The sequence below is a fragment of the Haliaeetus albicilla genome, chromosome 22, assembly GCF_947461875.1.
Source record: "Haliaeetus albicilla chromosome 22, bHalAlb1.1, whole genome shotgun sequence".
Lineage (NCBI taxonomy): Eukaryota > Metazoa > Chordata > Aves > Accipitriformes > Accipitridae > Haliaeetus > Haliaeetus albicilla.
The window spans coordinates 22,045,189-22,070,687 of NC_091504.1; the positions used below are offsets into that span (position 1 = coordinate 22,045,189).

The window sequence follows — 25,499 nt, forward strand, 5'->3', positions numbered from 1 at the left end:
CCTTCACGCCCGGACCTCCCCGCCGCTGTCCCCGGGACGGGGGGTTGGCATGCCATAAATCAGGAAAATGCTAATAAAAACCCCGGGCGTGGCAGGGGGGGCCGTGTCGTCCCCCCCCTTTCCCCCGCGGCTCCGGCCCTTCCTCCTCCTCCTCCTCCTCCTCCTCCTCCCCCGGCCGGGAGCCATCTTGTAGCAGCAGCTCCGGGCTGGGGCAACGCTGCTGCAAAGCACCGAGCCGCCCCCCCCCCAAAAAAATGCCCCCCCCTTAAATCTAGATATACACATTTTTATTATTATTATTTTTCCCTCCGAGGCGCGGTGGTGGTTCTGCCCGGGGGGGGGGGGGGCACCATTTTCCCATCATTTTCCACATTAACGCCTCTCTTTTTTTCCCGGTTATTTTCCCGAATAGGGGACCCCCCCGGGGGGGGGGCACACACCACGATGGGGGGGCCGCGAAGATCCCGGGGAAATTGGGGGGGGGGGGGGGCGGCCGCTCTCAACATTTTCCCCGCAAAGCTTTACCGCAAACACCGCTGTCTCTAAAAATACCCATTTTTTATTAAAAAAATTCCGGGGGGGGGAATCCTCTCCCCGCCAGCAGCCCCTTGCTCAGCACCGCGTTGCCCCCCCACCCCCCAGTACCGGTGCCCCGGGCTCCCGGCAGGTTCCCACGGTGCCGCCCGCCCCCGGGCCGCCCCCCGCCCCGGGGAGGGGGCACCCCCGCCCCCCCTGCTTGCCCGCGTCCTCGCCCTTCACCGCTCCCCTTACGTTCTTTTCCCTTCTTTTTCTTTTTTCTCCCTTTTTCTCCCATTTTTCCTTTTTTTTCCCCTTTTTTCTTTTTTTTCCCTTCTTCCCCCCCCCCCTTTTTTTTTCCCCCCCACCCCGCACCCCCGGTCGAACACGAAATTGTCTCTGGGCCGGCCCCAGGCGTTGGAGCGGCCGGAGCTCACAGCCCACCCCCCCCCGCACCCCCCCCCAATCCCGGGGATACAGGTAGGACTGGAATGGGGGGGGGGGGGGGCTGGGATTTGGGGGGAGGGACCTGTCTGGAGACGTGGGAGGCAAAGCAAACTGATGCCCCCCCCCCAATGCATCTTCCCCCGTTTTGGGGGGCTGCCAAGGTTTGGGGGGCTGCCAAGGTTTTTTTTGGGGGGGGACACGACGACTCACCCATTCATTGCAAACCCAGTGCTCGACTTTGCGCCGGCGGGCTGGGAGCAGGCCCCGCTGGAACCCCATCCCATCCCCAGCCATCTGCTGGGACCCCCCCAATCCACCCCAATAACTCCCCCCCCCGGTGATCTCCGTTTTTAACGTGCTTACTACACGTTTTCAGGCTGGTTTTGGAGCTATATTTAAAGCGTGCAGTCAGTGGCTGGATTTAGAAAACCAGGCATAAATCACATTAAAACACGGACAGCGACGATCCCAGCGCGTCGGCAAAGCTTTGCCCTGATTTCATTGCCCCCCCTCCCAATCTTAAAAGCAGAACCGAGACCGACAGCGGGGTCCTGTCCCCCCCAAATAAAACCAGAGGTGGGTATTTGAAGGCAAGGGGGTGGTCCCTGCTGGGATTTATTCCAATGAATCCTGGGGGACTTATTCATCGATGGGGGGGGGGTTGGTTAATTCAAAAGCCCGGGGTCGCCGTCCCCCCCCAGCCCCCTTGCCTGCAAGGAAAGAGCTGCCGTCCATGGGGAGGGGGCTGCGGGTTGGGGGGGTCCCCATGAGGAGATCCCCAGGGAAACAGCTTGGGAACCCAGCAAAGAATTCCTGACTAATGACCAGAACAGCTCGGGATTTCGTTTTTCTCCATAAATCCTGGCTGATTATAAACCCTGTGCTCAGCCTGGCTGTGGGCTTTGCATGGGACAGGGGGGGTACCCGAGAAATCCACCCTCCCGTCCCCCCCAGGGGCCATACCCAATGCCCGGCAGCAGCTGAAGGCTGCAGCATCCTTGTACCATCCCAGCCCCGCTGACCCACCGCCCCCCAGCGTGCGAGAAGGACCTGGGGGGGACACACACAGGGACATCGGTGGTGCCCCCCCGCCGCCCCATTCACAGCAGTTCCGATCCCGCAGCTCCAGGGTTTGGAAAGCCAAACGTCTCCCAAACCGCAGTCTGGTTTTCAAGTCCAAATAAAGCCTGCTGGGTTTTTTTCCTTGCCCGGCACAGGACGGCGGGTGCATATGCACAAATCCTCCCTGCTTTCCCGCTCTGCCACCTGTGCGCTCACTTGCCCCCCCCCCCCAAACCCCGAGCTGGGACCCCCCCATGTCAGGATCTGCCCCGTGCTGGGTGCCCCGTGCTTCTCACACCCTCCATGAAGCCCCTAGTACTGGGATTTGTCACAGCTAGACTGGATCTTTGATAGATCGGGGTGGTTTATTTTCTTTTTCTTTTTTTTCCCTTTTACCCAATAATAAGCTTTTTTCATCCAAGATCAGGAAAAAATAGGCAGGGAGGAGGGCTGACATGCACAACCCATAGAGAGCTTTGAGAGGAGCACGAATCCCAAAGCTGTAATTACTGCCTGCGTTTTTCGGCTACGGACCGGCTGCTAAATTGGTTGTAAGGCACGGAAATGGCAGTTACACCTTTCAGCAGAAAAAATGTGGTTTAGCAGAGAAACGTGCATGGGAAACCTCCCCAACTCTGCAATCCCTATATAACACCCCAGTATTACAGATTCTGCATTTGTGAGTTTAAAACAATCCCACGTCCAGGTGAACAGGAATACTGAGCTCCGAATGACAAGATCTTCTACATCAACAGAGTGAAATAGGGATTTTTCCCTTGATCTGTCAGTTAAATCAAAAATACCCTCCTGGATGCAGGACACGAGCGAGCAAGAGGCAGTAGCATGTGCTATTTTGAGGTTTGATATAAAATAGATACCCTTGGCTTCAGCATTTCTCCGTAGCCCGGCCCACAGGAGCTGCAGGTACTTTCGTATGCATACAAAACATTTTAAAATGGAAAATATTCACAGCTGCTCTTGCCGTTTTGACAGGGGGGAAAGGAATCGTGGGGCATGTTAAGGAGATATTAAAAGCTGTGGTTTGAAGCTCCTAAAGCATTTACTCAGCGGGAGATCCAGAGAAAGAAGTTTAGAAGTTAACTGCATACTTGTGTGCCTTTGCTCTGTCCTTCTTAAAATTCACCTCTCCTATCTGCTTCTAATTTAAACAAGCAGAGCCCTCCAGGAACTGGAAAATCCAGATTTGCAGCATCTCCCAGGGAAAGACGTTTTCCTACGTGCCCCCCCAGCACGAGGGTCCTGCTGAAGGTTAAACTCGCAAGTGCCTCTGCTTTTGCACCAAGTTAATCTCCCCCCCAAAAATAAAAGACCAGGGAAATGCCAGTGAAAACTGCCTCGATGTTGCCGGCTGGGCCCTGGCTTGGTCCTGTCCCTCTTCCAGAGCCAGGCAGGGATTTCACCGCCGCTGCCGGCGTTAAATGCTCGTCCCCGCTCCGTGCCCCGGCCTTCTTCGGCTTCCCTGCCTGAAAACAAGGTAAACCCATCCACCTCCCCGGGATACGTTATAGTGGCTTAAAATTAACACTCACAAATGTATTTTCAAATCCCTTCATGAAAGGCACCAGAAGCTCTAGGTATTATTAGAATAGATCTTTTGCCTTTTAACAGCTGTTAATTGCCATTAAAACCAAACATCCACAGCTTTATTGGAACAGCATCTGAATTTCCATGTCACACGCCGCACGATGCAGAGCCTGCGTGTGTCCTTGGTCTTGCTTTCTTGCACGTGCCATCCTGCCACGACGAGGTGCGATTGCTAAATCCTACCTCGGTGGTAGTTATCTTGCATACTGGGACCCATTTTTGGGTCCCCTGCTGCCAGGCTTTTTCCTTTGCCCTCCCCACCATGCTGCAAGTCGTTGCACCAGACGTGCCATCATTGCAAGAAGCTCAACTGCCCCCCAGACTTGCTAGCAGAAAAAAAGACGGGATGCAAAACCTGTTCCCAAAAATACCCCGAAGAAGCAAGCAGGAACCTGCCCGCGAGGAAACGGGTCCCTAAGGCTGAATCCGGCCTGCAGCTGCCAGCAAAAGCACGTGCTGGGTGTCACAGGGATGGGAATAGCCCGCTGTGACGAACGTGGAGTAAATCAAAGTCATTAACGGGCAGGGCTGGGGGGGGAAGGCTGCCAGTCCTGCCCTCCCTGCAGCCACCGTGCCGGAGGCTCCTTTCCCCGCTCCCTTTGGGGTCCATCAAGCCGGCCCCGTCCGCAGCATCCCTCCATCACCTCTTGGCCAGGGATCCGCCACCGCCATACGGAGAAACCGAGCACCGGGCAAGGAAGACACCCTTGGGAAAACCGTGCTGCAGGAGTTTTCCCCGTGTCCACGAAGGCGCTGGCTCCTCACATCCCTCGTGGGTATTTTATACATCCATCCATCAACGATCGCACCCGCCTGGCAGTCCCCTGCCACAGCCTGCGCCGGGTACCAAACTGCTGATGCTAAACACGTAAGATGGATTCAGCGGTGCAAGAGGGGAAGAAATACCTGTGGTTCCAAGCCCTCGAGCATCTTATTAGACCCCAGTGTTTCCTCTCACCCCAAACACCAACCCAAGGAGGGGGAGTGTCCATGGCTGGCTCCCGGGGCTATCCCCTCGCTTTTCCCATCACCCCAGTCCTCTGCACGGCCCCAAGTGAAGCCAAGGGGGAAGGAGCGGTTGGACGAGACGAGCCCTTTCTGCTCCACAAAGCTCGTCAGCCAGCAGCACTGGGCTTATAATTACTATTTCCTTAAAGACGAGCCGAGCAGCTATAGACAAAAAAAGTCCCCTCTTGTCGGAGCTGGAATTTGATGTCCTAACGACTGTTTTTGTACCGTGCCTGTTAGAGGAAAGAGCTCGGCAGGAGGGGGAAAGAGAGATTTAATTATAGAGCTGCATTGTGATTTTGCACACATAGCTGGCTGTTGTAATCAGGTTACAAGTGTATCTGATTTTCTTCCCTCCCCTCCCTCTTCCTCCTCTTTCTCTTTCTTGTCTTTTTTTTTTTTTTCCTCCCCCTTTTCCTTTCGGTGGTCCAAATTAGTTGCTTATGTTTGGGTGTTGCAGAGACGAGCTGTTATTTGGCTTCGCTGAAGATCTTGATCAAGGGAACAGTGTTTCCAAAGAGGCTCAGCAGCTCTTTGCCAGAGAAAAACGACGGTTCCCAGCTCCGGCAGAAACCTGCCGGGCTGTGCTGGGCACTCGCATCCCACCATCCCAGGGTTCCCCTCCCACTGCCACAATAAGGGGACACACACGTATACATCTGTCGTCCGCCCCCCCCACCATGCTCCCCATCAAATTCCTGCACATCCAGGATTCCCTCAATAAATAAGAGGCTTTTGAAGAAGAGGAGGACCCCTATTTACCTCCATTGGGGTAGGAGGAGGAAAGAGAGGAGAAAAGAGCGTTTTTAAAAGCAACTTTATATTTTTCTATCCAAGGCAAGTGATGCTGCACTTGGATTGGGGACTGTTGTTGGGTTCATTTAGGAATCCATTGTTGTCCATGTGAATTCTTTTTTACATTTCAAATAACAGGATTATTTCCCCAGGGGGTAATATCCTGTAATTTGAACACAATAATGGGAATAAATTACTTACTTAGAACTAATAACGACAGGCTGATTCCAATATATATAGGAACTGTAACAGCTTTGGTTAGTTAAAGTGTAATTGTGTCGACGGATGACATTTTCTTTCAAAGGAATCTGAATGACTTTTAATTAAATTTGCTGGGGGTGGGGAAGAGAAGGAGAGACACGCTGGGAGATCTCAGCTGCCGGGGCTGCCGGCGGGTCCCAGCCGTGGTGCCCCAAGCTGAGCATCGCCCCATGGCTGCAGAGTTTCCAGACCATAACAGGGGAGAAGGAAACCGTCACCGAGCCCCATGGCCAACGGGAGGTTTGCAAGGTTTGCAGGACAAGGAGAAGGGACAGCTTCCCCCCCACCCCAGTTTGCCCACTTTAGCATTCCCAGGGGGCCAGATTGCCACCATCCAGACAGGACTGTGCTGCCCCAGCCGCCGCTGGGCCGTCCCCGGCCTTGAGCACGGATGCTGCGTTTCGGCCATCGCCATCGAGATGCAGGGATGCTGCGGCGAGAGCCCATCGGGTTCCCGGGGCGCTCGCCCTGTCCCCTGTCCCACCTTGCCAGAGCATCACCTCTGCTGCTGCTCCGGATGGACGGGGAGGGATGGTGGGATGGAGGGATAGAGGGGATGGAGAGATGGAGGAGATGGAAGGATGGACCCCAGCCCATTTCTTGAGCTCCGGCCAAGGCCAGGCAGAGGGCAGGGCGATGCCCGTATCCCACCCTGCACGCCACTACCTTGCCTCCACCTGTGTGGGGGAACGGAGGAGTCGACTGAGGGCAGGAGGCACCAACAGCCAGGCAAGGCGGCTCTGCTGCTCGTATTGCCGATATTACCGATATTGCCACCTCGGCCTCGGGTGCTGCCCCATGGGGGTTCCCCAGGGAGGGCAGTTCTGCCCGAGGGGGACCTGCACCAGCAGCCGTGCATCCCGGCTGCATCCCTCGGCCTCACCCCAAAACTCCCGTGCAAGCTCCAGGCCTTGCGCCTCTCCCCACCACTGGCTTCAATGCCAACTGCTCCTCGGGTTTATTTTTGAGTCAGAAGCACGCGAGGTTCCCTTTGGAGGCAAAAGAAAAAAAGCATCTTTCAGCCGCAGCATGCAGAAAGCCAAGTTCCTGCCCTGAAATATCTCCGAGAGGAGCGGCGTGCCGCTGCCAGTGGCTCCGGCCTCCTCCAGGACTCATTTTCCTCTGTTTATCTTGAAAATATTTCTGCGCTGAGGTCCCACCCCGCACGGCGGAGCCCTGCGAGGCCGCCTTCAGCCTGACACACGGCCTCTTGTTTATCCAGAGTGAGTTTTACAAATAGCTTATTAAGCCCAGAGGTCTGTTTGCTGGAGGAGAACCTTGCGGAGCAGCCCCCGCAGCCCCCACTGAGGCTCCTGCCAGCCAGCCCCAACCCCCACCGACCCCTCTGACATGCATCGAGTGGCTCAGGCCTCTGCAGTTGCAGACAACGGTGTCTGACAGGTTTTGGAATCGCTCGCTATTAAGAAAAATAACAAGTGTGCTGGTGATGGCGCTCCCACCACCCTCATCCTCTCTGGGCTCCCAGGGCCGATGTCCTGGCTGGGATTTCGGCACGGCACGGGGATGCCGTGGCACTGCCAGCTCCGGTTTGTGTGTTCCCGCAGGGGCAGCTGCCAGGTAACTTTTGCTTTTTGCAAGACCCTGCGGCAAAGGCTGCTGGTTTGGGGGTTTTGCAGGGGTTTGGGTTGCAGGGAGTATGCGTTTCGGGTATTGCTGAATTGGTCGTGCTTTGGGGGTTGCTGAAAACATGCCCGAACCCATGAGAACTGAGGACAGTCAGATGCTGCATACGGTGATGCTGGCAGGAGCCTAGTGGGACTGTGCCTCAGTTTCCCTGCCTGCGCCTCTGCTGCCCACCTGGCCCCGGGAGCCCCCAGGATGGAGCTGGGATGGAGGATTTCAGCCCACAGCAAACAGCATCAGGGATGTCCCACAGGGCTCGAGCCCGACCACGGGCACCCCTGTGCCCACAGGGTCCGGCAAACCCGTGCCCGAGCACCTCTGTCCCTGCTGCCACCGCTGCCCTTGGCAAATGGGACAGGAGCCGACAGGACTCGGCACTGACCTGGGGCACCCACCCCGAGCATCCCCTTCCCGAGACCCCCTAAAGCATCGGTCCCAGAGCACGCACCCGTGCAAAACCCCGTAACACAGAAACGTTCATAACCTGGCTGATGAGATTAAATTACCTGCCCCTGGAAGAATAAAGGAGGCATTCAGTCATTTTTTTTAATGTCTTTTCCCCTGCCAAGGCCAGACACCACGGTGACGGTCGCTCACAGAGGCAGAGAAACACGACCGCTCACCTCTCCCTCCGAGGGTGACCCCAATCCGCCCCGCATCCCCCCCTTCTCCGACCCTTTAACACCCAGGAGAGCACATGCTTCTCTCGCCCGTCACAAGCTCCCTTATCTTTTAATAAAACCTTTAAGAGCAGAAGTCAGGCAATGCCAGCACAAAGGCAGCTAAACCTCCTCGCGGGACATTAATCATTTTCTTTGACACGTTTTGCTAATTAGCCAAAGGATTTGCCTCGACAGGGGAGAAATTGGGGCCTGGGAAAAAAAAAAATAAGAAGAAGGGGGAGAGGTGGAAAGGGAGGAAGAAATGGGGGAAGAAGGAGCTGACGTCGCTCCTGTGCCATCCGGCATCCCTGGGCATCACCTCGCTGGGAGAAAACCCAGCCTCAGCCCCGTCCCAATGTTATCGGGACATGGTGATCTGCGATACACGTTTTACCTTGCCCATCCCAAGCCTTATTACCCCCGTTATTGCACATTGCACCAGTGGTGGGTTATTCGAAACATGCTGTTTGGAGGTTTAACTCACTGCTTTATCTTTTACATGGCTGTTAATCCTCGGGACACATGTTTCCTATCAGCTGTTGATATTTAACATACAATAAGTGTCTTATTAAATCGCAGCGACTGGCTCCACGCAGACTGCTCCCCCCCCAAACCCACTCTGGGGGCACCCCAAAGGCAGACGGGGCACCCCGGCTTGGGCATCGCTTTTGGGTGCACAACGTGTTATACCTGATGGGGAGAGAAATATAGTGGGGTGAAGGCTCCTCTGCAGCAGGAATTCAGACTTTAAACTGGGTCTCTGAGCCCCTGAGCAGCCACCACTCCCACGCATGGGGAGAATCCCTTGCAATTTTAAAAAATATATTATTTTTAAGGGTTTTCTGGCAATGCTGTGGTGGCTGGTGATCACAGGGATGAGCCCATCCCAGGCAGAACCAGCCACTGTCCCAGCATGACTTCTTTTTCCAAGAGTCCGACCCAGTTTTCATAGGACCTGATGGTTTTGGGGCGATAGGGACCATAGAGAGAGCAACCCACAGTGAAATCGTTCTAATCCACTGCATTGAAAAAAAAAAATCCCAAGGAGAAACCATCGCCTGCTCACGCCTCCCTCCAGCCCAGCACGGCAAAATATTGGCTCCTGTCCCATCACTTAACATCAGCTCTCCATCTGAACCCCCTCTGGAAGAGCAGGGCAGAAAACCGCACAGCACATTCCCCTTTTCTCCACAAAAACAAGTGTAAGGACAACTAAATTGGGTGATAGGTGTCCCCCCCACACTGGAAGGGTACCCACCTGTGGGTGTCCCCTGCCCACGGCAGCTCGGCCATCCCCGTCGATGGGTACAAGGGAGCGAGAGCAACATCCCGGAGCCAAGTCAGTCCTTTGGGTAGCATTAAAAAAAATAAATCACAGCTCTTTGCTCCTCTTCAGCACGAGCTTCTCATTGCTGCGGGATGACACACACCGTCCCCTCCAAAACAAGGCGCTTTATTATTATTCTGTTCCTAATTTGGGGGTTGGAAATAATTTTCCATCCCAGTTTCCAAACTAAACAACCCCCCCAAAAAAAACCCAAAACCTAATCTGCTTTCCAGAGAGCAGTGGCAGGGTCGGTGCTCTGTGAGAAAAGGGTGAAGATGTGGTAAGTCAGGCGGGAAAGCTCCCGGCGGCGAGCACTGAGGAGCATCCCTCTCCACTCCCGTTTCCAAGAAAAAACATTTACAAAAGCCAATTCAGTTAAATATAGAGCTGCCCCGGGCTCCCTCTGCAACTGGCCGGGGCTGGGATGGGCTGGTCCCACTGGGAAGGGGCTGTGCTCCATCCCTGCCCTCCAAAGAATGGGGGGGGAAAAAAGAGGTGAAAGGCAAGTATTTGGGAAGCAGTGCAGTGCTGGAAACCCGAAGTGTGAATCAGTATCATTCACTATTTTGAGTGTTTTAACCCAATTCTACCGGCAGATCCTCCTTGCTCCCTACAAGGCAGCAAGGTGCCGAGCCACGCAGTGAGGTCCCACTTCACCCCGTCCTGCCTGGCCTTGGGGACAGTGGGGACACCCACAAAGAGCTGGGTTGAGTCCCCAGCCCCATCACCCTGGGTTGTGCCTCAAACCTTGCGGAGACCCTTGGGGGGGTCCCGGTGCAGCCGGCGGCACTGGCAGGCGTGCCGAAACCAGCACACAAGGAACTGGCGCGGGGCGGTGGAAACCCTCCAAGCTTTCTCCGCTGTTGTATAAGAGCTGCTCAAAAATAATAAACCCCCCAAAATTGAAACCTGGGAGCGTGACCGGGCTGCTTCCCAGGCAGCCGCCGGAGTGCGGTTTGCACAGCCAGCCCTGCACACATGCGGGGCGGGGAAAAATGCCTTCAGGTGAGGCAAGCTCCGCAGGAAGGTCAGGATCCCAGATGTTTTCATACCAAAGATCTTTCAAAAAAAAAAAAAAAAAGGGGGGGGGAGAGCGAGGCACGAAGGCAGAAACACCCATCATGCCGAGCGGTCGCTGCAAAACAAGTATTTTTCCGTGAGTCACCAGTGGAAAGACCAGATCAGGCATCCCGCGGGTGGGCTCGGCCGGACTCGGTTCCCCGTCCCTGCCATGGCCGGGAGGATGCTCGGCTGGGGGGATGCTGCGTGTGCAGCCCCGTGCACCTTCGCTGCACCGGCTCGGGATGCCTGACCCTGCTGGGGGGCTTTCCCGAGACTGCCGGTAAAATTGCTTTGGGATCATGCTGGGATGGATTCAATGGAAAACCCCAAGCTTTGAGGACCTCCGGGCACGGGGCCGCATCCTGGTGGTGTTTAGACATGGGGAGCGATGTTTAGTCTGTACCAGCGGTGCAGGATTTTCCCAATCCCCCTTTTCCTGGCCACCAACATTTCACCTGGAGATCCAACGTGTGCCCTCACCGTGGCCTCAGGGCTGCTTCACTGCTCTGCCGCTGTCCCCTGCGCCTCTGGTGTCCCCCAAAACCCTCGGGGACTGAGGGAGGCGGTGGCAGGGGAAGAAATAAAAATAAATAAAGAAACGGGGAAGGAGCAACCCGAAACAAACAGGTTTGATTTATCGGTGGCGGGAAGGAGGCGAGCGCGTTGAAAGGCAGCGCAGGAAGTCCCGGGGATCGTAAATCCCGGCGGGAATGGATAAAGCCGATGTGCTTCCATGCGCTGGGAAAGCGGGAGGTTACGGGGAGGGTGGGCGGGTAAAGTTTAGGGAATCTGGGGTGGGGTGGGTGGGTTTTTTTGTTTGTTTCTTTATAAAAAGGAGGCAATGAAGGGGACGCAACGCCGCAGCCCTGACCGCCCTCCCCGGGGCAGCACCCAGGGCAGGGTGCCGGCCGAAGCCCCGGAGGGGACGGGATCACATCCTTGGGAGGGCTGGAGCTCCGTCCCGTCATCATCACCCGCAGAATAACAGCAATACTGGCTGTGTTGTGGGTACAGAAACGGCACGTACTTGTTGCTGGCCGGGTTTCCTGGCAGCCCCAGCCAGGATTTGGCTGTGCAGGAATTTGGAAGCCTCCTTAAATCCAGAAAGAAATGAGAAAAGGCTGAGAGCAACTTTCTGAGCAGAGTTCAGCTGCAAATCTCTGCTCGGCAGCAGCTGAGAGCGGGGCCGCGGCCGCCCTCTCCCGCTCCTCCCGACGCATGGGGTTAGGGATGAAGTTGGAGACGCGGCTGCCGGGTACCGTGTCCTCCTCCATGGGGGGGACATCGAGGAGGGCTCCCCAGCATCCCCAAACACCACCGCCTCCCTCCTCCCCCTCCCCAAAAAGCCTCCTCGGCCACGATGCACCTCAGCATCCAACCCCCCCATCCCACCTCCCTCCGCCGAGACGGCCCCACCGATCGATAGTGCTGATACGAAACCCCATAAATCCACCTCACCTTCGCCCCGGGGCTGCCGGTGGCCGCTCTCGCCCCACGGATGTGCTGGCTCAGCTGCGGACCGACGTCAGGCTTCACCCTGACCTTGAGATTGACGGGGTGGCGATGGCATTGCTGGGAAGACCCACGGTCGATGGCCGTGCTCGCTGCTCATTTGGTGAGCGTCGAGGAGGAAAGGGATGAAAAAAAGGCAGGAGGTGCCGAGCGCTCTAAAAATGAGGAGCAAAAATGCAAAGAAATTAAAAATCACCCCAGAGCCTCCTCTGGGTGCTCAGGAAGGCATTTCCCTACCTCCAGAGCTCTGCACCGGCAGCACCTCAGCCCCATACCCATCAGGAGTGCGGCTCTGGCTCTTCATGCCCCCAAATCCACTGCCAGGGAACTGCCTGCTGCATCCTGGCTCGTTGTATTTCTGGGAAATTCAGAGTTTCTTGGGAAAAACAGGCCCAGTGCCTGTGATGGGGGATTACCTGTATCTGCTCAAAACCTCTCCCCACCCTGAGCGAGGATGCTCTCTGCAGCCGCAGATGTCCCTGCAATAACCAAGATGCGTTTTTGGCTGTGCATGGGAACAGCCACACCAGCTTCAAGCTGGAAATTGGTGTAAACCACCACCATTCCTAACCCGCTCCAGTTTTCCAGCCAAAGCTCGGCTTCCCCAGCGACATCCTCGGGTGGAGAGGGTCAGGGTGATGGATGGTACCCATCCCGGAGGCTCCGGGATTTGGGTTACCCCTCGTCCTGGAGAGCCGAGGAAGAGCAGCAAAGTGCTTTCCACCATGGTGGTTTTTTTATTTCACTTAGGAGAACATTTTTAATTAATATTGCCATTACCCCATGCACTTGCTGTATAAACAAGATCTCTCCTTGATGGTTTAAATGGCCTGAAATCATACACCTTAATTAAGGCGTCCGTCGGGGTAAATAACTGGCCTCGCCATTCTGCCAGAGGAAGGGGAAGCCCAGGGCAAGGAGGAAGGTTTGCTGCAGGAATGCATATGCTTTGAATATATCCCAAAAAACATTGTCTTTTTGTTTCCCAGCTCTCTTCTCATTCAGGGATGGGGACCAACACAGGGCACCCTATGCTATGTCCCCTGTGAGTCCCTGTATTTGCCTTAAAGGGAATTTTCTGCCTTTTTGCCCCGGCTCAAGCACTATCCTTTCCTATAGCACCCGGGACACAATGAACATTACTCAACATCCCAGCTAGGTTTTAAATATTAATCCTTTAACTCCCAAACTGGAGCTTGCAGGGGAAAAATCAAGTTTGATGGGAATGGGATCCCAGCCACAACACTCCCTATTTTTCAGGCATCTCGAGCATCGTTTCAGGGAGCGAATGGCTTTTCCATATTGGGCTGTGGCTTGCGCTGCCTCTCCCTGCCGGAGAAGCCCTTGAGCATCGTGGAAAGGGCTCGGCTTCGCTTTGACGGAAAGCTGCTTTCTCGGCAAAACCTCAAAAAACAAGCTTTCTGTAAGAAAAATAGATCGTTTGGGATGACCGGGGGATGCTCGTCAGGAATTCAGGGCTGCCTTTGGCCCCCCGGTGCCCCCATCAGCCAGCGTAGCCCCCCCTAAAAAAAGCCATTTTTGCTAATTGTTAATAACCCACTGCAAAGAGGGGAGGGGGAAAAAAAAAAAATCCCTTCATGCCCTAACTTATGCACAGACAAGAAAATGTCGTTAAACTAAACCAAACAAACGAATCAACAGGCAAAGAGAAAAATCACATTAGCCCGAATCATAAATCCCGGAGAGGGGTATTTACAGGCTGAATTGCCAAGTGCATTGAAACTGCAAAGAATCCGAAAAGCAGATAGCCATAAAGGCAGACAACGGCCCTGAAAAAATGCTTTGATTAGGATCTGGGCAGCATTCAACCCAGATGTTCATTTGTCAATGAAAGAGGGATGGGGGGGAGGTGAGAAAGGCTTTAAATTAATCTTTACAACTAGAAAGGAGCTTGTAATACACACCATATGGGGAGAAACGTCCTTCGAAGCCCCTCGCCTTCCCCCAGCCCAGCCTGTTTGGAGGCAGACTGGGACCCTCCGGCCGGAGCGTGTCCTCCCCGGCTCCCATCGCTGTTTCATCCCCCAATTTTCTCCACGCACCAAACCCCCCATGAACCCAAACTGCTCGGCTCGGCCCCCTTCCACATGTGCTTTTTTTTACCGTGAACAAAACAAACTGCAATTCCTCTTATAACACCAGCTCTCTTTTATTATTCCCTACCTCCCCAGACCCAGATACCTGCTCCCCCCCTCCCTCCAATATCCACATGTGGTTTCTTTTTAACCCTTCTGAGATGGCGACGGGGGGGGGGGAGGAAGGAGGGACGAGGCTGTTTATTAAATGCCAAGCATTCAAATTAATTCCCCTAATGGACTCGCCGACATCATGGTGTGCATTTAAATGAACGCTTTGTCATATTTCATAGCCAACCTGCAGCTCTCTGCAGAGCAAACCTGCTGGAAAGCCGGGCCAGGAACAGAAGCAATGACAGGAACAAACCTATGAAGAAATAAATAAGAATTAAATACAAATCCCAGATGTAACATGGGGGTGATGAGGGAGCCCAGGAAACCCTTGGAAATTTGCAGGCAGGGTGCAAGCGAGACCCTAGGCAGGGCAAAAAGAGCTGTGCAATGGCAATGGGAGCTTCTTGTCTGCGTGGGAGGAGGAAAAAACCCGCTTGCTGGTAGGGCAAAAGGGACCAAAGACCCCTCACCTGGGGTAGAGACCCCTCACCCAGGTCAGCATGAAGCCACCACTTCCCAGCTGGTGTCTGGGCTGTGTTTGCTCCACTGAAGCCGCGGGGACCCCCACCACGGTGGGGACCAGCCCCAGCACCCCCTGCTCGGCCGCAGGGACCCGGGGAGAAGGCAGACCCCCATCCATCCTGCACTTCCAGCCAATGCATCCCCCCGGACCACCGATTTGGGGGGTGACAGCCAAGCTGCCCAGCCGGCGTCCCTCTTCATGGCATGGGCTGGGATGCAGAAACCCAACCTCTCCTCAGCAAGCTGTTACCACCGCAGAACCGACGGCCCCGGCTCCTGGCAGAGCATCCCTGCTGCTCCTGAGTAAACAGGCCTTCCCCCCCCATCTCCCCCAGGACAGCCACAGGTTACTCACCTTGGCTTCGGCTTCAAGAGCTCCCAGTCCTTTTATCAGCCTGATGGAAAGCCGGCGTGCATACACACACACACACACACGCTCGCTTGCTGCAAGCATGGGCTATGTCACGCTTGCAACCTCTCCTCCCATCTTGTTCCCTCTCTTCCCCCCTATTAAGAGCTGCCGGGGAGGATTTCTTTCCACCTTTGAGGGTACTCCTCCTTTTCTCCATCCTGCCCCTCTTGGCTTCACCAGGGGCCAGAGGATGAGGAGGGGATGGGGAGAGGGGATGAGGGGGAAGCATTGCTGCTCCTTTCCCATTTGGCACACCAGCCCGAGGAGGGACTTTCGCATACCATGAGGGCCAAGGGAATGGGGGGATCTCCGCGGTCCAGGATGGGGATGCTGGCAGCAGCCCCGGCCGCGGGTCTGGCACGGGCAGGAGAGCAGAGGGAGCAGCAAGCCCTGGCAGCCGGATCTCCCCTGTCCTTCTAGCCCTGCGGCGGGCTGAAGGTCACCGAAGACGAACGGGCCGAGAAAGCAAAAAGGATGAGAGCAGGCGCTGGTCCATGGGCTGGGCTCAGCAGGTGGGATGCTGGTGGCTTTGGAGGAGCAGAGCAAATGTTCAGTCAGATCCGGCTGATTTTGTCTGAGCCGTGGGCTATCGGCAGCCCAAGTAAAATGGGTGTCGGGGGGAGGTAACAGCTCATGTCGGAGGGGACCGTGGGAGCAGCAAAAGCATCCCAGCCAGAGACTGGGCTTAGACAGAAACAGGAGTTGGATGAGGAGGGGGCTGGCGCTGACCTTCCACACCAGGCAGGGTCCTGGGCCACAGCAGTGATTTGGGGATCCTTGGTCATGCCTGGAGCGAGTGGCCGAGCCCTGGCGGGCGTTCAGACAAGGGCTCACTCTTGGTAACACTCGTATGCAGAGATTTCTTCTCTGACCTCTGTCCTTTTACCCTTGGACATCTCTGAGCATGGGCACTTCGTGCTCCTGCTGCCACCGAGATGAAGTCTCCGCTCCGGGGGTCCTGGTCCTCCACCCCCAGCTCATCCCTGGACCACCAGGGCTGGGGAAGGGAGCGGAGACCACAGGCACGGGGCTCACTGACCGTCCCCAGTCCGGAGAGCTGGGATAAGATGGAGCTGGCCAGAGCGAACCAGCCCAACGATGCCCCCGGAGAGCAGAGGATGGAGGGGGGACACGGCTTCCCCACACATCTGTCTGTCTGTCCATCCACTATCCCATCGGCACAGCAGCCCCTGCTACAAACACAGGCTGCAAAAACATTAATAATCGTCATCATAACAGCCCTTTCATTTTCTTTCGGTATGAAAATAAACCGGTACTGTTTGCAGAAGGTTCTCATTTAGGGAAACATCTGGAGTCAGTACTTCTCCCCTGAAGGGCAGCAAAGGGTTCAGAGGATACCAGCCCATGTGCCGGGGAGGAAGAGGAGGAGGAAGGAGCCGATTCACCCGGTCCCCCAGGGAAGGGACATGGCATGTTCCTGTGCAGTGTCTGCTACCTGGCCTCAAGCAAGCGAGGCGCTGCCCCTCCTGGGGCGAAGGGTGCAAATCCCCCCGGCACCACGACCAGGAGAACAGCCCCTCCAGGTCCCAAAAGCCGTGGGCACCAAGCAGGTCTTGGCGATGCCTGAGGTCCCCCCAGCGCCAAGGGGACACCCAGGTTTGGCTGCTGGGAAAGACCCTGGGGACAGGAGGAGCAGGGATGGTCCTGGTCCCCTGGGCTGTGGGTGAGTGGGGAAAAGGGCTTACAGAGGGGCAGCACATCTGGGGACACGGACTGGTGTCACAGCCCAGACAGGGGTCATCATCCCTTCTTCAAAGTCCTTCTGGACCTTCTTCCAGGTCCTCCGAGGGCCCCAGGGCAGGAGCATCCCCCCAGCCAGCAACACCTGGGGTGCAAGCAAAGCCCCTCCTGCCACCCCGGGGGGATCGCAGGTGAGGAAGGGTCCTGTCTCATCCCGTCCCATCCCATCCCATCCCTGGCAGGTCCCCAGAAGCCGTCAGGACACTTGGGGCCAGCACGGGGTGTGTGAGCAGGGCTGCACCCCAGCTGGCCCCTCTACCCCAGGTGGGATGGTCCCCGCAGGGGCTGCAGTGACACCGGGATGCTGTGATGCCAGGATGCAGTGACACTGGGATGCAGTGACACTGGGATGCAGTGATACTGGGATGCAGTGACACCGGGATGGAGTGACACTGGGATGGAGTGATGCCGGGATGCAGTGACACTGGGATGCAGTGATGCTGGGATGCAGTGACGCCAGGATGCAGTGACACTGGGATGCAGTGACACTGGGACGCAGTGACACTGGGATGCAGTGACATCTGCTGGGCTCCCACTCGGGGAAACCCTCCAGCCCTGGGCTGGTCACAGACCCTCCGGCACCGGACAGCCCCACGCCATGAGCAAACCCCACTCACGCACAGACCCCAGGGGCTCCCAGCTCTGGCTGGGGCTCCACATTTCCAGCCCCAAGAGCACCCAAATCCTCTCCAGCTCCCATTCAGACACCTCCATACCACGTCCCCCACTGCCAGCCCCGGGCAAAGCCCCCAAACCACTGCAGCCAGAGGAAAGGGGCAGCACCCCCCCCCCCCCAGCACCCAGCACCCATGCTCTCTGGGGAGGGGTCCCGGGGGGGTCCTGGTGCTCCTGAGAAGACCAAAGAGCTGAAAAACCTGCATTAAGGGAGAAAATGTGCAAATTAGGAGTGGGGGTAGGGATGGGGGGGGGGAGGAGTTGTTTATCTAGAGCTGATTTTGATTTTCTTCTTTCAAATATCAGCAGGATGCTGAGCCTCGCCTCATTATGCAAATAGAAGCAATTAGAGCTCACCCAGGCTCTGCCCACGTGACAGGTTTATGGCACTCGCAGAAATCCTTCCTGCTACATGAGAGGAATAACAACAGCTCCCCAGCCCCGCCACGGCCGGGAACCCGGGATGGTTTGGTAAGGGGAGCCCCAGAGTTGGATAAAGCCCCCCCATCGCCACCCCCCCTGGGGGCCTTTCAAAGTCCTCGGAGAAGAACTTTCCCAAGGAAGACTCTCCCCTTCTTCCATGGAGACACCAACTCTGCCGGCATAAGTCCTCACTGGCTCCTGGGATGGGAGAGAAGGAGGGATGGAGGGGGAGAGCATCGCTGGGAGCGACTCGAAAGCCTTTTTCTCCACCAAGTCAGAAAGTCAGCCCCCAGCAGGGCATCGCTACGCTTTGGGACTGGTGCCCGAGCGGATGTGCTTTGCTGAAGACCAGCAGAAAGAGGCAAAGCAAAAATACCTAAATTCCCTGAACTGGGCTTAAAAAGCAAAGAAAATTCACCCGGACACACCACACCAGTCCCAGTCCCACCTCGGCTGTAGCAGGATGCCGGTGCGGGGGACTGGTGGTGGAAGGAGCAGCGGCAGCTCCGGTCCCCATCCTGCTCTTCGCCTCCTCAGGGGCACGCACCGACCTGCAGGGACCAGACACAGGAGCGTAAATCAGACACGACTCCCATAAATCCATCACCTTCCCCCTGATTTACATCAAGGTAGCTGGGAGGATTTATTCCCAGTACCTGCCTCCAGTTTCCTAACCCCAGAGGAGCATGTAAAAAAAAAAAAAAAAGGCTCTTTGAATATTGATCTTTCTCCTAAATCTTTTTTTTTCTTCTTTTGGATGCAAATGGAGATTGATGAGCCCAGGTGGGCGGCTCCTCACCTCTGAGGGCAATTTCTAGCTGTGTTCCCAGAGGAAGGAATGAGCAGCGGGATGCCCGTGAGTCCTGTTCCACAGAGCCCATCACCCATGGCCAGGAGAGAGCTCCCAGGCACCTGGTTCAGCCCGGAGGCACTTGCTCCGGAGCAGGCTGAGAGACATCACCACGGACTGTTTCACAGTGTTACCGCATTTAAGCGAGCGAGCATCCTGCAGGAAACCTCCAGCCCGCACCTCTGTTCTGACTCCATCCCCAACTCCATCCCCGCACTGGCTGCTCTTTCCAGGGCTCATAGGTGGGAAGAGCCCCCAAGGAGCCCTTTCCATCTCCCCCAGCTAGAGCCACTCAGGCTCCCATCGTAAGGCAGCGTGTGATTGCCGTGGAGAGATGTATTTCAGCGGCCAGAGGATGGTTTGGGAGTACGACCCTCGTACCTGCCCTGAAGGATGCAAGTGTGACCCGGAGCTTTAGGAGACACCCAGGCACCCAGCAGTGTGGCTGCGGCTGCCTTGGTGTACCCCCAAATTGCCCCCCGAAAGAGAGAAGCTTGCTCAGAGCTTCTCCATGTGCCGAAAACACTCAGTGGCACCGTATGTGACCCCAGACACAGAGATGAGCACCTCCTCGATGCTGCCACCGGGGTCCAGCTCAGCCATGGGCTGCAGTGCTCTGGAGCCGAGCTGCCTTTTTCCCCAAGGACTTGATAATTTCCAGACCTTCTCCAAGGCACAGGCAAAGCCTGCAGGCAGGGAGTGTAATGGGAACACCGATCCTGCAGGCAAGCTGCTTCAGAGGGACTCCTGCCTGCCCAGGGTGCAAGACCCCATCAGAAAGATGCCTTCACCTCCTGATGGGACTCATGCCAGGGCTTGGCCACGCCATGGGGAAACGGGACCGCTCCAGCGCAGCTGAAAAAGAGGGCCCAGATCCTGACAAGCCCCGAGCGGTGCGGGCAACGGGAGCTGCAGGCAACGGGAGCTGCAGGCAGGCAGGCAGCGGGAGCCGGGAGCTGTGGGGAAAGAACTGAGTCAGCACCAGGAGAGTCACCCCCAGCCAGGCCATTTGGCAGGCAGAGGTTGGGAAGGAGCTTTTCTTCCGTAACAGGGCCGAGCGAATAATTCATAGCGGATAAATAATTCACCAGGAGTTTAGCCTTCCTCTGGCAGCGGATTGTCTGCGAGCTGTTAGCAATTATCCCGTATTTATTTGCGATCCTGAATTTTTAGTTGAATTATTCAGACAAGTCGTTGCTGGGCTGAGGAAAAGCCCGGGGAAAGGAGGCAATACCTGAAACGACAGGAAAAATCATCGTCAGGATGAGTCCACGGCTCGGGAAGACACGGTGTTGTTATGATTATTTAAGCATTTGTAGCGCAAGAAATACCCAGAGCTGCAACGGGCCCCGCGGCCGGAGGCGATGCAGAAGTGAGCGGATGGATGCAGAAGAGGCACCGGATTGTTGGGTTTCCACCACCCAGCTCCATTTCCAACCAAGAGCCCCGGACATCCCCGGGTTTTCTGTTTCCTACCAGCAAATGCATCTGCTGGGAGATTCGTAGAAGAGAACGCCAAAGGAAAGACAGCGGGAGCAAAATAAATTCACATTTCTGTTTGGATGAATATCTTCAAAATTGTTTTAATGAGGTGTCTCCCTGGTTCGCTCAGCAGCAGGACTGCTCGGTGGCTTTTCTACAGCCACACAAGCCCACGTGGTGGGGACACCCACACTTGTCTTAACTCATCCGGAGTCATCAGCCCGAGGGCTTGCTCCCTGCCTGCCGCACGCAAATCAGAGCTGGCCTGCAGAGACACAGAGAGACGGGCTTTGTGGGGAAAAAAACCCAATATACTCAATTTAAGCAAAAAAGAAATTTTCTTGAAGGACAAAGCAATGCTTCCAGCAGAAAAGAAGAGAAGCGGCATTGCAGGGAAGCAGGGAATGAGAGCGGCAACAACCAGCAGCAACAACCTCACGCTGTGGCTCCTCGGGCTCTGGCTGCTGGACCCGCTCCTGCTCCCGGGGAGGTTTGGCTCTTCCCCTTGACCAGAGCAGAAGATCCTCCACAGCAGCAACAGCACCAGCTTCTGGCTCTTACCCAGGCAGCTCTGTCTACTTTTCGTTCCCAGAAGAACAGACTGGTGAAGAAGACTCAAACCATGCAAGGCAGCCTGCCACCTTTCCCAAGACACAGACGTGGAGTCAGGCTGGAGTCACCTCTCTCTAACAAGAAACAGCAATAACCCACCCCTCTGCAAGCTACAGGACCTTAAACCTCCCAGCTGCAGAGAAAAACTTGGCAGGTGACTCCTGAAAACACCCAGATGTCCTGAAGAGTCTAATAATAACAATAAAAATGAATACAATCTCATAGTTGGATTTTTTTTAAGCCCAGCTTGTGATTTTAAGGGTTTAACTCACATTTACTGGCTCCTCAGGGCTAACAACCCAGGAGTGCAGAGGTGGTGGTGACTGTCCCAGCAGCGTGACCAAGGGTCCTTGTCCCTTTTCACGGTGGAGAACAGCTTTGGCAGAGCTGGCCACCGCTTTCCTGCTTTCCCAGAGCCGCTCTGGGCACCACACGGTGCCCAGGGACCAGAGCAAACACCTCTCCCAGTTCCCTCGGAGGGCTGGTGTCCCAGCCCACGCTGCCACAGTCCCCCTCAAAGGATCGCCCCGAGCCAGGATCTTTAGCAGGCGTCCTCCACCGACCAAGGCTTTGCAAGACTCCTGAATTAACAAACCTCTCTTTCCCTGAGCCAACTGCTACAGGCTCCAGATCAATGAAAGAGGTAAAAAGAAGAAAAGAGAAAAGAATTTGCATGACTGTTCCCTGACGGATGTTTCGTTGCACAAAAGGAACACATCTCCTCAGGCTGGGTTGAGAACCTCAGCAATAATAAGCATTTCTTCTATTTTCCCTTGAATTGCTCATCATGCAGTTAAAATTATTTTTGAAAAAAGAAAAAAAGAGCGATCACCCAGGGAGATGCTAACTTGGAGGCACAGTCCCATGGAGAGGCATACGGGGAAGAAGGAGGTACCAGACCAATCTAAGCTGCTTTCTGGGCTGCCAGAGCCCACCCAAAGGAGGACGAAGCCCACAGGAGTTTTTTCCCACTGCCTAGAAGGGACTTGCTCATGGGTGTCACACACTGCCTTCCTCCACTTCTTGCTCCTCACCCTCACCTGGCTCCTGCCAGCTCCCAGAACATTCAGGCAAGCGATCCTCAGCCTGCAACCACCTCCACCTCAGCTGGGACAGCCCAGACAGATGGTCTTGGTGAGTTAATCCACATGATTTTGCCCAAATTTGATGACGGAGCAATTTATTACACGCCGCAAACTGGCAGGGGTGGCAGTAAGCAGGCAGGAGCGGCAGGCAGCATCCCTGGCAGGAGGGGAGATGCGGGCAGAGGCTTGGGCACAGGGAACGATCCCAGGGCTGAGGTTGGGAGTCTGGGAAAGTTTCCTCCTCCCTGCTGAGGCTGCCCAGACACCTTCATGGGCTGGGTGGGAAGACTGGAGGTGGAAAAAGCCATTGGGCAATGGGAAGGAGAACCAGCAGCCAGGAAGGGTGGATGGGGACATTGGGGACCCCCTGAGCAGCTCACACCAAGCATCTCTTTAGGTATCAAGTGGGTCATGCCTCTCCAGTGCTTGCTTGGTCTCGCTGTCCACTGCCTTGGCTGTATCCCCTTTCCCAGGGTACTCTTTGAAGGATAACGAAAGCATCGGCATGGATTTATCTCACTAGTCTTCCTTACCGGAGCCCATTGCGGGATGAGCAGGGGCCTCCCTCTTTCCTGGTGTGTCATCCCATACGATGGCCACCAGCTCCTGAGATCACGTCCTACCATGCCAGGGAGACGTCCAGAGCTCCGTGCCCTACATGCCTACTGCTGACAAAGCAGCAAGGCCCAAAGCACATGGTCAACCCGTGCGCTCAGCAGGCAGATGGCAGGAGGAGGCTTTCTCAACAGCAAGATGACGGATAACCATTTCCGAAGATTCTTCCTACCTCCATCTTGCGTGGATCACACTTGCTCAGGGTCCTTCCCACCTAACCAACTCTTCCTTCCTCCACTACCCAAATGTGATCCACCTCTTTTTCTCCAAAACTACCATTCCTACTCTTCCTCTCTGCAAGGCTCCCATTGCACCTGCAGAAGCTCCTGGCACACACCAGGGCTGCAACACCAACGTGGGGAGACAGAGCCCAGGGTCTGAACATCTTCACCTGAACCCCTCCTGGAGGGTTGGTTGTTTTGCTCTGGTGCTGGCTCTGCGAAGGACGCTGGCTGCCGGGAAGGCTGCCCAGGAGCGAGGACAAGGCCATGACACAAGCTGTGGTAATGGGGACATCTGCCTGGGGAGAGGGTTGAGGATGAGACCCAAAGCAACCACAGAAGCAACCTTGGCATCCACCCCACCTGAACCAGGGGCAGCCCAGCTCAGCCCTTTCCCTGGGCTGGGGTACCCCCTGCAGACCCCTCCAGGGTGGAGGCTCCCATCGATGCTGGGGTGTCCCGAGGGATCCACTCGGCCGCCTGAATGCAGTCGGGATGGGGTTTGGCACCCGGCTGCTCTTCTGCTGAGCGCAGGAGCTGCAGCCAGGCACTGGCACACAAATACACGGTCCTGGAAGGACCCCGCGGTGTATCGCAGAGCAACCCACAGCCACGAGGAGACCTGCCCCATCCCATCCCATCCCATCCCATCCCGTCCCGTGGGAGACAGCTTGCCAGGAATGCTCCACATCAGCGCTTTGCCAGCCATAAATAAGGGAGGAATGTGGCAGCTCTGGTCGCCGGGATCTGCCAGGCTTCTCCATTGGAAAGGAAAAAAGAGGGCTCTGGAGATGCTGGTGCCCTTGCCCCTGCAAAGGCTCCCCTTCTGCCACTGCCAGCCCAGGGGTGACAGCAAGGGTGCCCAGAGCTGCCTTCTTGCTCCTGTCCCTCCACAACCCCAGGGTGGAGGCCAAGACCCCCAGGATGGGGGGAGAAGTACAAATGAAAAAAAAAAGAGCTTTTATACAAAAACCAGATACTTCCATCCCAGCTGATGTGCAAAGATAGGAAAGGGAGGGAGCAGAAAAACAGCAGCTGGGATTTCGGAGAACAATGTGGGGAGAAAAAAGAGGGAGGAGGACGAGCACAGTTGAGTCGCCCGTGGTTGTCAGCCCTTTTCTGGGGGAGGGCAGCGGGAAAGTTAGTGATCAGCCAGATCTGAAACCAGACAAAACTATTTCCACATGCCAATAAAACCCCGAGCGCAGTTTCCAGGGCTCTGGGGCCCCCGTGCTGCCTCTAAAACAAAACAGAAGAGCTGGGAAGCTCACCCGAGCAGGAGCTGGCGCATGGGAGGGAGCGCAGCGATAGCATCTGACCTTTCCTTCCTCATCATCCTCCCTCTCCTCGCCTGCTGCGGCTCATCCCTGCCGGCATTGCTCGGTCTGCATCAAAGGGACACACAGAAAAGCAACTGGGCAGAGCAGGCATTGCTTAGTGGGGCCAGTGATGCTCATGGTGGGGGTCTCACCTCCCACATGGGTCTGGGAGCTGAGAACCTCAAACTCATCTCACTTGTGTCTTTGGCAGGCTCCAGCATGCAGGGTCAGGGATCAGAGGGCTGAAATCATCCCTGCTGCCATGAAACCAGCCCTTCACAGCGGCAGAGCCGAGGCAGCCCCCTCCATGGGGATGCTAACAGCCCCAGCCCTCCCCATGCCGAGATGGGGATATTTTCCAAGCCACAGCTGAAAGGGACCTGCTCCCACCTGTGTTCCACCACACAGTGACCTTGGCTGAGCCTTTAACTCGCCCACGGCTTAGTCACGGCAGCCGTAAAACCCAGTGCAATTGCCAAGACCTTGCCGGAGAGGAAAGCAGCTGCCGCCCTGAGCCGCTATAAATCACCGCACCGAAAAGCGCGGCACCCACCGCCCCGCTCCCCGGCTGTAAATCTGCAGAAGCAGAAACCAGAGCGGCTTATCGGGAGAGGCCACACCGCTGCCCCAGCCCAGCTCAGCCCTCATGAGGCCACGTGGGTCCCCCCAGCCCTCCCAAACCTCCCCGGGGAGAGGAAGAGGATGCTCGGTTAATATTAACTGCCAGCAGCACTCGCAGCCTTATCAGACAGGCAGCAGGCACCCTGCATCGGCCGAGCTTCACACCACCCGACAATTACCCATGTTCAGGGTAATCGCCGTCTCCGTGGCCCCCGTATGGGAACCACCAGCTCCGGGCCGTGAACGGAGCCGAGCAAACCCTCAACATGTCCTCAAGCCCTCCATGTGCCCGTGCTGTCCCCCAGCCCCGGCGTTGTGTCTGTCTCCATATGTCCACACTTTTCCTGCCACTTTTGGGCAGACAGCAGCCAGGACCTCAGCCTGAAGGAAACCTCTTCATCCTTTGACCATTTGCTCAACAAGCACAAGGACTGGACAATTGTAATGTTTCCCTCTTTGTGGCAAGAGTTTAAGAAACCTTGGGCAACTCAATCCTACAGGAACCTCCTGTTCTCCAGTGGGTGCAGGAGCCAGAACTGAAGGGCAGCACTGCCATCCCCTCCCGACGTGGGAGAGGAGGCCATCGAGGAACACATCCAAGGACACACCAAGTATGGTCCTTGTGTATTTTGGGCACGTTTGGAAACTGAAGGCTTTCAGTTCACCAGGCAGCCTGGAAGTCACTGCCACACTGATCTGTTCTCACACAATGCCAGCGCCTGTCTCTCCAAGAAAGGGTTCACCTTTGCTACGTTAATTAACAGCGCAGAAGAAAAATTGAGCACGGGTC

General features: G+C 55.9%; 1 long non-coding RNA gene across 1 annotated transcript; it reads left to right on the plus strand.

Annotated features, from left to right (window-relative positions):
• Window positions 1–884: 884 nt before the first annotated feature.
• Window positions 885–5,647, plus strand: LOC138690550 (uncharacterized). Its single transcript, XR_011329348.1, has 3 exons — window positions 885–996; window positions 1,340–1,539; window positions 3,202–5,647. It is a non-coding gene; the product is annotated as an uncharacterized lncRNA (long non-coding RNA).
• The last annotated feature ends 19,852 nt before the right edge of the window (window positions 5,648–25,499 follow it).